The following is a 12,431-nucleotide window of genomic DNA, read 5'->3' on the forward strand; positions in this document are numbered from 1 at the left end:
TCATCGCGTAGAATGTCCACAATTGCCTTGTTGATTCTTTCTCCTAACAAGTATAGAGTCGTAATACTGCTAATTTTACAAATTAAAAAGCATAGGACTCTATGGAAAATGTTTGTAAACGATTTTGAAAAAGATAAATTAGCCCACACATATACATAGTTGGAAACTAGAACAAATACAATATGTAAACAATGTAAGTTATTATCTCAATGTATAATGTTTGGATTGCTCTGTTTCATTTATATTCAATTGTTATGATACTGCACAATGAAGTCACTTGCCTCCGGACGTTTCCGCCGTCTGGTCCGGGGGTGTGACAGATTGGTATCAGAGCATTGTTTATAGTGAACTGGTATATCTAGCCATACAAGATATACAACTATAAATACAATGGGACTAAAACAAACTCTGCCTGAAAGTATACTTTAAAAAGACAAGTATTCTATAAAAGTATACGTAACTACTAACACAGTATCATAATGAGAAGAAAACAAAAAGTAACTAAAAGGTTGAACACTACAGTCAAACCTAGGCAGTTATGTAATCATATCTGGGATCAATATAGCCTGATCAACTATATTTATTTGAGATATGACCAACATGTGCTTGGGAGTGATGGTGGTGTTGCAACAAACCTAAGATCTACCAACTATGCGCACAAGAGAATACTATAATCGAACATCAAGTTTAAAATACTATAGGAGTATTTTAGGACACTATAAACCCCTCTCACACCTATACTTTCCCAGTATATCTCGTACCTCGATTCTCGCACAAACAACGTAGTTGAAATTCCTCGCCAAGACTTCTACTACCCTGTCACGACAATTTGCGAATGGGGCAATGAGATACCAGAAGAAGTCCATGAGGAAAAATCCAGAAGGGGACCCTAAGGGATACCCAGAGATGAACTGTGAAAGGGAGAATTCCGACTAAGAACCCAGTAAGGATAAAAGCGCCAAGGAAACCCTTAGCGAGGCTCTACCCAATTGATAGTAGATCAGAGACCCTTTCACTTTTCTCTTCCCAGACACATAAACACCCCATATAGTTGCTCCTGGAATAGACATACCTAGAAACAAAACGATACCCACACAAAAACAAGGTGAGAAATTGGCTCCTATCCAATTTAGGGCGCACCTTCACGAAAGACACCAGATCCACAACCGATGTGCACCGAACTCCGATAGCCAACACCCTCACGAATCAGGAATCACCTCTGTCTAGGCCACAAGTAACCCAAAGTGACTCCCGGTTTCCAACCCTCTGTCATAATGGATACCATAAGCAAAGCCCAGTGTGCAACAGTGTAAATCCGATCCCCCACAAGTAACAAGAACACCATTCCAAATGCCTTACGAAACCCACAAGTAGGACCAGAAAACTATACAGACCATGTGCACTCCTTAAAAGGGGAAATGGTCATTTGGAGACCGCAACTCATAGCAATCAAGGCTAGGACAGCCTTAGCAGCGTAAGGAACACAAAAAGGGCACTCATAGTATAAGTAAAATGGACAAGCACTTTGTGCGCCAAAAGAGGATCACCACACTACTCGCCGTAGGTTCATAATGCCCTTAATCACAACCAGTAATAGTAAATCAAGAGGAATACATCCTCCAAGAATCCATACAACCGAATCCGTTAACTATAGTGCTAGCTATGTGCTATTTTGACAGACTTTACGCCAGACAATACATGTTCCCACTCAATACCATAACTGCATCATGGGGATGTAGGTTGACACAATTAGCACCAGTACGTTAAGATTATAGGAGTAAACCCACTTGAAACTAACTACGAGTACTCACGAGCTCACCTTTCGTGTGCAACAGGGTCATGTCTCCCCATGGAGACAACCAGTACCCTGACGATGCACCGGTCTTGTGAATAGACCCTACCACATTCCAAGCCACTGTAACAACTGCTGTAGCAGCCGTCATGGCATACTTCAATGCCAACGATACAAACGAAGTTGGAAGCAGTGTCGGTAACTTCAATCGTAACAATAACCAAGGAAACCAACGAAGAACAACTCACCCATGCACTCAAAAACCTAAACCTAAGAACAAGAAACGAAAGTTCGGGAACGAAAAAGGAGGTAGTTCGACTCAGAGTTTTACAAAAAGGCGACAAGCGGGACCAGTCCCTACCCCTACTAACGCTACTCCTCCCACATCAAGATAATCATACCTTGGGAGCAACCCACCCTGCAACAAGTGCAAATACCATCATTGGGGAGCATGTCAGACATTTCGTTGTAAAAGGTGCAACAAGATGGGACACACCTCCCGCTACTGTAAGGCCCCGGCCCCATGTGTCACTCCGACCCTCAACCTAGAAGTAAGTCCAGTTTGTCACAAGTGCGGTGCAACATGACATTTCAAGAGAAATTGTCCAACGGAGATGACTGACGAGGGAGTTGTCAACTAGACAGGAAGAAACGACAAGAAATCCTACCGAGATTCTGTTGGATTAATGTCTAAGTCCATAACTATAATTGGTAAGACTTGACCCGACCCGGCATGGTCCATTTGGGTTGCATGGCATCATGCATTTGGATAGACTATAATGAGAGAAATAACACTTAAGGTTGGTTAATATATTATAAGTTATAATATATTAATAAGGTTATTTAATTAGTATTGATCAAGAATTAATTTGGAATTAATTAAGTGATCAAAAGGAGACTAATTAAATATATGGGTTGATTGTGTAAATCATTCATTCTTATATATGTGGGCTTGTGATCCAAGATTCCTTATGTTGGACTAAGTCCATGGGGTGACCCATGGATACTCCATGGAGGTTAAAATCCATGGAGCATAAGGAATGGGTAAAGTTATGAGTTACATGGTGTAACCCTAATAGCCACCATATAAAAGAATCCCATGGCTCAAGAAATCGTGCACTAATGTGTGAGTGTGAGGGCTAGACGATTTCAAGGAGTGTTCAAGTTTCTCTCAAGTTATTCCAAGTGTATTTGGTGTTGTGTGAACCATTTGAGGTGTCACACTTGGGGCACTAGGCACTCAAGCTTCATGAAGACATTCTACATCAAAGAGGTATGTATTCTATCTTGTTATATTTATTATTTTGTATGCTAGATTAGGATAATACCTTGGATGTTCATAATTGTATGTATAATAGAGAAAACATAGATCCAAGGTATTTAGGGTTGCATGTACACTTAGGAGTGTTAGAATGCTCATAACCCAACAGTGGTATCAGAGCCCAGGTTTGTTTTCCTGTTATACTTGCAAAAGTAGCTGAAAAATCGAGTTGGATGCATATATTCGATTGTTTTGGCTGGAATTGGACTAGGAACATTACCCTAAGATGTTTTTGGACTTATAAACTTGTTTTTAATGTGGTAATGTTCATGCTAATCCAATTTCTAAGATAATTGTCATAATTTCAAGATTTGTATTAGTTTGTATGTTCATGCTAATTTCTTGAAGATTGATGATTTGAATTATCTTGTTCTTATGAGGTTCTTAGATTAATAGAAAAGTTGTGTGAAATAGTTGTTTTCAATCCATTTTAATCTAAGAGTTGATTCCAAAGTGTGTTTTTGTAACTTGTCCTCAAGTTATATGAAAAGTCACATTTAAGAATCATAAAACTCATAAAAGTTGGCAAAGGTTACAAAATGAAGAGTCTAGTTCTAATTAAATGGTTTTATGACTCCATAACTTGTCCTCAAGTTATGGAGGTTCAAGAGTCTCTTCATTAAATTAAAAAAAAAGTGTAACCTTAATTAGTTCCATAAGTTACAATAAAAAAAAGTTATTTTTTTTATTAATTAGTTTGAAGTCTTCCATAACTTGTCCTCAAGTTATGGAACTTGAAGAGTTTTTTTTTTTTAATTAAAACTACTTTAAACTCATAAGTTATGGAATTAATTAGTTTTGAATAGTTTCAAAACTTGCCCTCAAGTTTTGGAATTTGAAAAGTTTTCACTTATGAATACTTTAATTCCAAGTTAGCCCTTAGAATTTTAAAAGTTAAAATTCAACCCTTATACTTTATAATATTATAAGTTAATAATATTTATATATATATGTATAAGAGTAAAGTCAGTCTTACCGTTAGTAGGCCTCATTCACGAAGTCGGTCTATAAGGGGGGGGGGGGGGGGGTATAAGGTTACTGCCTATAAAATGGCAGTTTAATGGGTGTCCACTCTCACCCACCGCTTCCTTGACTGGTGGAGGGACGTTAGCCGAACGGGTAGGACAAGGACTATAATTCTCCTTTCATTAAAAGTATTAATGATAAATACTAAGTAACTAAACTCTTATTAATACCCAATCTTAGTTACTTAGGAAAATGTGAATTTGGTGCTAACCCATGAAATTACACTTTGCACTTTGCTTAAGTCGTTAGTGGAGCGTGTGTGGTTAACCGGCACACTAACCTGGACTTAACAAGGTAGGCAAAGGGTAACTTAATATTTATCATAGTATCGGTGGAGCGTGTGTGGTTAACCGGCACACTGATTAAGGGGTAAATATTAAGGGTACCAAGTATATTTGCATGGTTATTCACACCTTGTTTTGTGATCCTCGGCATCCCAGTCACAAAACTTGAAGGGCACACTCGAGATTGAAACATGCCTTTGAACAGTTCAATGAATCTCAAAGATCTAGGACTTTCAAATCCAATTAAAACGTAATAAATTATTTCGTTTTTCATGGTGGAAATTGGCGAATCGTCATTCACCTACCTTCAAATATTTTATATCTTGGATTACGGCATCCCTCTTCTAAGTTATAAAATAGTTTGTTGGGTCCTAGCCTTAATATTTCATATTGGGTGTCATATTAAGGACTTTAAATCAACTATCTTGAATATCTCCCAAAAAGATGTCTGGTCTAGACATTTATGATCTTGCCAAATCTCTTGAAACAAACTTTCCTAAATGAAGATGATGTCCCATGGATATCATACTTCTTTCACCTCCTCCAATTATTCTCTCTAACCCGCAAGTTCCTAAAAAGTTTAAGGTCACTCAAGCCCTATTGGCAAGGCAAGGTCTAGGTGTGATCACATCTTGGAGATGTAGTCACATATTGACAAGCCGGGAGAGTTGGGTGTCAAAGTCTTGAGAAAGTTGGTGGCTCAACTACTTTCTAAGTCACATAGTGAGTTCTTTTGGGAATCCTATGAAACAGACTAAGACAAGACCCTTAATGATCTTATCTATTTGCTAAGATCAACTTCCTAAAACGCTATGGACATTGACAATGATGACATTGGATATCCAGTAAAGCTCTCTCTTCCCAATGGAAAGGGATCGGCCATAGTCAACTCTGTTGACCCAATGGTAAAGAGAGAGGCGAAGTCTGAGATAGTCCCATTATCAAGGGTCCATAGGTAACTATTGCCAAAGGAAGGGGCATTGGTTACGAAGCTGCCAAATTTACCTAAGGATGTTAAAGTCAATAAGTTTGGCTCTACTTCAGGTAAAGTCCATTGTCTAACTCTATTAAGTACATGCTGATTCTGATCGCGAAGATGGATTTCAATCGCATGGTTCGGTGATCAGAATTTTGGGCTATTACTTAAGAGTTATGATATTTATATTGCTTAGGAATAGATAACAACAAGGTTTTCATATGGATTGTAAGGATAAGTTTTTCCGCAAAGTTTTAAAATAAAAGAAAAAGGTTTTGATTTTATTTATTTTAAGTATCCTTACAATGACATTTGTGAAAAGTTGTTGCTTATAAGATTCCATTGATAGCAATATTGGAAAAATGGATTTGATTCTTTCGGTTGTGGTAGTGTCTAATATTACCAAATAAGGAAAGATTCTCATCACCCAAGGTTCAATTGGACCGAAACTTGGAATCATGCAAGTTGTATAGTATGATGAATGAGAACTTTCAGCTTGGAAAATTAAAACTAATTCCTTATGTGAATAAGGAAAGGACTAAGGGATCGAGTACATATTCTTGTGCACTGGTCAAGTCCACCACAAAAGATCAAGAAGACTATTCGTCATGATTTACTTATGTTCAGTAAATATGGTTATACTTATAAGTTTAAGTATAAGTCTGTAGCATTGGAGAAGTTTCAATGTGAGACAGAACGAATAAGAAGAATCAAAGTATGGCAGAAAGATAAAAGTTTCTAAAATATGAAAAGATGGGAGAATACTTTAGTATCATGTTTATGATCAACTTAATGATTAAGATACCATATCACAATTGGTCCTCTAAAGTCAAGAAGAGGAATCATGAATTGTTGAAATGGTTAAATCAAAAAGATGAGTCATACTTCGTTCCAAAACAATTCTTAGAGTCATACTCCAAGATTGTAACTTGAGTGACATATCTTAAAGAGGGTTTGTTAACACTAGTCAAATGTAAGAGTAAAAGGTTATCTACTCTTGTACATTTGAAATTGGTAAGTTGTGATGTTTTGGATAAAACAGAGACCAACTTAGGCCAATTATGTAAAGTGTTAGTCTTGATAAAGAATCCACACTATCTCTTGAATATTTGACAAGGGAGTCTTATATGTCAAGAGGACAGTGGGAGTCTTAAAGCTCTTGAAAGTTTCAAGACTTAATCAAGAATAAAACCTAAAGTCCTTCACTAGCACACGACTTGAGGTTTATAACCTATCGTGTTGAAATTTTTGTGCCTATTCAAGTTGGCTTTGCATAGGAGTTCTGAGAGTTCTCAATTAGTTGCACAACTACTTGGAAGCAATGACAGGCACCTGAGCTGCCAAATGGCAAGAATTTAAGATTGCACAAGTTTAATCAATATGAGTTTGGATTTGTCACTAACCTTGTCTTGTGATTATGGTTTTGACAAATTCACATGGATAAGAACACATACACTATTAAATCTAAGTGTCATAAGGTTTCTCTCCGATTCATGAAAATGATGGTGAGGAAACACTTTCACTAAGTAGATTTTAGCTAGATAGCAATTGTGATATTTGCATTCTCAAAGTCGTTAGTGGAGCGTGTGTGGTTTACCGGCACACTAACATGGACTTGTGGGAAGTGGCAAAGGTCTAAACAATTGAGACTATGATTACGGCATCCCTTTTCATAGTTCTAAAATTGTTTAGACACACATGTGAGCTATCTAAGAGAGGTGTATGATTTTGATAAAGTTTTATCAAAACAATCTAGTATCAGAAATCTGAACTTTGGTAAGAAAGTCAGCTGATTTCTGAGTACATGTCAAAGCTAGTGGGAGCATAAGTGTTATGCTAATAATCATCATGTTAGTGGGAGCATGATAATTATGACAAAGGTTGCAAGTTAGCAATGTTAATTATAGAAAACAAAAGTTTCAATTCGTGAGGTTGCAGGGGTTGAAAAAGTTGTTTTGCTATAATTAAGGGAGAGGAAATTATACTTCATTTCAATTCTAAAAGCTTAGATTGAGATTTTAATCGTATTTAATCAAGGATATATATATGAATTTCATGCTGGAATGGCTCAACATAAGGAAATTCTATATATGGGTCCATTATTTGCGTTCTAAAATTCGATTATGATTACGGCATCCCTTTTCATAATCTTAATTTTGAGAACTTGGCAAATTGAAATGGAAATATTATAGCAAAAGACTGGTTTAGTCTTTATGTGAGACATCATGAATCGTGTCCCATATGCTTCGGATATAGGATCGATTACATGTGCTATATTCATCCTTTCTAAATTTTTCCAAATGCCTGGGGCATTATGAAGGGAAAAGGTCTAGAATTGGATATGACTAAAATGATTAAGCAATTGTCGAGGAAAATCTAAGGTTTACCAAAGATTGGTTGCTCAAGGACAGTTGGAAGTATAATGTTAATTCTGGAAGGACCATATTGACATAATCTGTAAGGAGGCAACTCTTGTTCAGAAGTGATAGTCAAAATGGAATATGGAAATGTTTCAAAGTTAGAAATTATTCAATCTGTGTAAGATTAGGAAACTTAATGAAAGAAGGATGTTTCCAAGGAGCTGATCTCCTTTGGAATGCTCTGTAATGATTGTTGTCAAGTCTTTCTGACTTCGTGCATAATCATTAAGAGGATCAATGCATATAAGTTTAGAATCTAACAGATTTCAGTAAATGGCATGAATTTGGAATTCCTGCATTTGCAGTAAGGATTTGGGACTGTGAAAAGAGGATCATTGGAGTGATGTTCAGTTAATCTATTTTACGAAGTAAAGATCATAGACAAACATAGTATGCATACTTGGTGTATGGCATGACTAGTGTTTAGAAAACATAGTGTACATGCTTGGAGCATGGGACAACTATTGTTTTAAATTCAAGTATAAAGTTGATAAAACCGAAACAATGAATAATGAGTAATCAGTATGGTGATAAATAAAAGTGTTTATTTATATTCATAGGGTTTGATACCATATTTGATTTATTTATTCTTGTGTTTCACTTTGCATGTTTTGACTTCCAGAATAACTAAGTTGCTCTTCCTGAATGATTAAGTTATTCAAACCATCCACAGTCGGTCATATGTTGGAAGTAGATATGAATCAAGACTGTCATGGGTTGGTTTGTAGAGGTCCAAGTTGGTGGACAAAGTGGTGCTACAACACTCATGAGTGCTCATAAGTTCTGAGTATTGGATTCAACCCGCGCTCATTTGAATCACTTCATGGATTTTATCACGAGTGATCATGAGACGATAATATCTTATATTCTTCAAACCTAGAGATATGAGTTGTTACTATGAGTTGGTTATACATTGATTGCACGAAAACGCATTGGTAACTCGATGTTATAAAACGTGCCTTTGTGTATGATTCAACAAGTAGTAGAACAAGCCATATGAGTCGAAGTTTATCCATTCCTTTTACCTTCGGGATAAAAGCGATATATGTGGGCCCCTCGATGATTTAAAGATGATACATGTGAGTGCTTGGCCAAGCCAGGACTGATTTGATTTGTTCAATCAGTCAGTCATCATGAATCGGAAATCGGGAAACAACAAATGGACAGAGAGAATGATTGATAATCCATGTCTCAGTCCATATGATATCTAGAATGGAGGAATATATGATCCCTTATCTAATGGACAAGTCATTGACAAAGGTCAGAGTTCATCGACAAGGTCAGAGTTCGACAGAAGCTTTTGAGAGCTACGATTGCTGATCGGTTCCTGAAGTCATACGCAATAATAGTTTTAGACTTATCCAAGTGGGAGACTGTTGGATTAATGTCTAAGTCCATAACTATAATTGGTAAGACTTGACCCGACCCGGCATGGTCCATTTGGGTTGCATGGCATCATGCATTTGGATAGACTATAATGAGAGAAATAACACTTAAGGTTGGTTAATATATTACAAGTTCTAATATATTAATATGGTTATTTAATTAGTATTGATCAAGAATTAATTTGGAATTAATTAAGTGATCAAAAGGAGACTAATTAAATATATGGGTTGATTGTGTAAATCATTCATTCTTATATATGTGGGCTTGTGATCCAAGATTCCTTATGTTGGACTAAGTCCATGGGGTGACCCATGGATACTCCATGGAGGTTAAAATCCATGGAGCATAAGGAATGGGTAAAGTTATGAGTTACATGGTGTAACCCTAATAGCCACCATATAAAAGAATCCCATGGATCAAGAAATCGTGCACTAATGTGTGAGTGTGAGGGCTAGACGATTTCAAGGAGTGTTCAAGTTTCTCTCAAGTTATTCCAAGTGTATTTGGTGTTGTGTGAACCATTTGAGGTGTCACACTTGGGGCACTAGGCACTCAAGCTTCATGAAGACATTCTACATCAAAGAGGTATGTATTCTATCTTGTTATATTTATTATTTTGTATGCTAGATTAGGATAATACCTTGGATGTTCATAATTGTATGTATAATAGAGAAAACATAGATCCAAGGTATTTAGGGTTGCATGTACACTTAGGAGTGTTAGAATGCTCATAACCCAACAGATTCTTGGTACGTTTCGAACGATAAACTCTATGTAACGAATGTTCACAGAAAGGTCTTGCAAATTGAAAACATAATCAAAAACTATTTCCCCATTCGAGCAAATCCGTAAATCACGAAGAAGCTAGAGAATCCTTACGAATGGACCATGATGGTTCCATATGAACGTTAGTATCATATATAGTTGGGATTCCATAAACTAAGAACGTGCGATCCCGCATCATTTTCCTGTCCCTGGTCTGAATGCTGATTAAAACAGAGCCCCACAGTCAATTACCTTTTGAGATCCTAAGTATGTGCGGTTAGGTCACATCCATCCATAGTGGAAAAGCCTGGCAGAAGTCAGATTACAAATTCCCTTGACTTATAACAGCGTCTTTGTGTCGCTAAAACACCTAACAAGCAGAAACGATATAGACCCAATGGTAACAACGAAAATGAAACTAGCAACGATAAGAACACGAACACTTGAACACCAAACAAGCAGAAACGAGATAGAGCCAATGGTAGTAACGAAAACGAAACTAGCAACGATAAGAACACGAACACTAGAACACCAAACAAGCAGAAACAAGATAGACCCAATGGTAGCAACAAAAACGAAACTAGCAACGATAAGAACATGAACATAGAACACCCTGTCATTACTAGCAACCAATACTCCTCGAATCTACGTAACAACAAGAAGTCCAATGCCATCAATTGGCACGGACAGGCTTGATCCTCACCTTACAAACTTCGAGCCCTGCAAATAGACTTTCGTTTTACTCAACCGAATAACAAAACTCTTTCAGTCGATAACGACGAAATCCCTGTCAACCAGACGCCTAAGTTCTGGCGTAAGAAATACCACGCCCTTCCTTAGCCCCAGCAAAGATTGAAAATCAAGGAGCAAAGGGCATAAAATGGAATCCGAAAGGCTTCCAACATTCCTCCAGAGATTCCCAAAATCTCTTAGGAGACCTCAACCATGTGCTAGGCAGAGATAGAATCACCTCGACTCCTGGAACCACCTCAATGACCAAACACCCGACATCACTTAGCACGGTCACAAGAACAAATGGTGTCTGATCATAAGATTGGCATATTATGTAAAGGAAACATCAGACCCAATCCCTAAACACAGGAAGCACCTGTCTAACTCATAAGGGGGAAATACGAAAGTACCATAAGCACCACTGACTACGAGTAAGCCAAACAAACCCATCATCAAGGATTGATACTCCCTACCCCGAATCGGAGGTTCGCTCAACCACCATCAAGGAACGGGCAAAGGCCGACCTACCATTAGCTTGGGAAAAACCCTAGGGAGAAAACCCCCAAGATAATCTAAGACTCATAAGGTTAACTACATCACACACAAACTCGACCTTGGTGACCATAATACCAACTCCTAAGACCCATAATACTCTACTTCTAGGATACCAGGATTTCGATCCCTAGAAGACTATTCAAAACGTCTCGCCAAGAAAGGGTCCGATAACTCATAGTCTCCGATTAACCAAAGGACCCAGGTTAGGACATTTCTCCTTTCATGGGCTCAACACTCATAAGTGTAAGACCACCGAAACTCTAGAAATTCCACCTGTCGAGGTCAAGGTAAACACGAACCCACATCCCGAAGAGAAGCATGTGTAGTGGACATTGACAAAGTTTGGATGCCCACTTGCTTCTAATCAAGTATTCATATGACAACAACTACCACTCGAGCATAAGAGTTGCACCCCTTAGGGCCCTATGTGGCCAGAGGTGCAGATCATCCTCTGTTGGGCTGAGGTGGAAGATACCCAGCCGACAAGATGACAAACGCCCAGTAGCACACTCACTAGACCCGGGATATTCCAGACACCACGGAAAGCATACTCCAAACCCAAACACGACCTCAAACATCGTAACACCGACAAAGGAACTATGTAGATAACATCTTAAAACCTTGAAATCCCAAGTACGAGATCAGGGTATTATTTAAGAACTCCCCTCGGGGAAGAGTGACTCGAGTCAAAAGGAAAAAGTAAACTAAATTCCCGATGCACCAGACCCTTCGAGATCCTCGCACGGATCGGCCCGGTAGCCTACAAACTCCAATTACCCTCCGAGTTTAGTAACGCAAACCCTGTATTCCATGTATCGAACCTAGAAAGTGTCTATCGGACAACCCTCCCAGTCCCACTAGACAAGACTAAGGTGAACTAGAACCTCCTAATCATTGATCAGCCTATCAAGACAATGAACGGGAAAGTTAAGGACACAAAACAAAGGCGCATCCCTATTGTGAAGGTTCGAGAGAACGCTAGGCGTGAACCGGTATTCACTTGGGAACGTAAGGACCAAATAACTCAAAAGTACCTTCACCTATTTTCGCATTCATAACCCTGCCCTTCGAAAGAATTTCGGGACGAAATTCCCTCTAACGGGGGGATGATGTCACAACTAGCCTTTTTGGCTAGGAAATTCTGTCCTCAAATAAGCAAGCACTATTTTGAGAC

This window comes from Lactuca virosa, chromosome 2 (genome assembly GCF_052849685.1).
Source record: "Lactuca virosa cultivar CGN04683 chromosome 2, Lactuca_virosa_CGN04683_v6, whole genome shotgun sequence".
Lineage (NCBI taxonomy): Eukaryota > Viridiplantae > Streptophyta > Magnoliopsida > Asterales > Asteraceae > Lactuca > Lactuca virosa.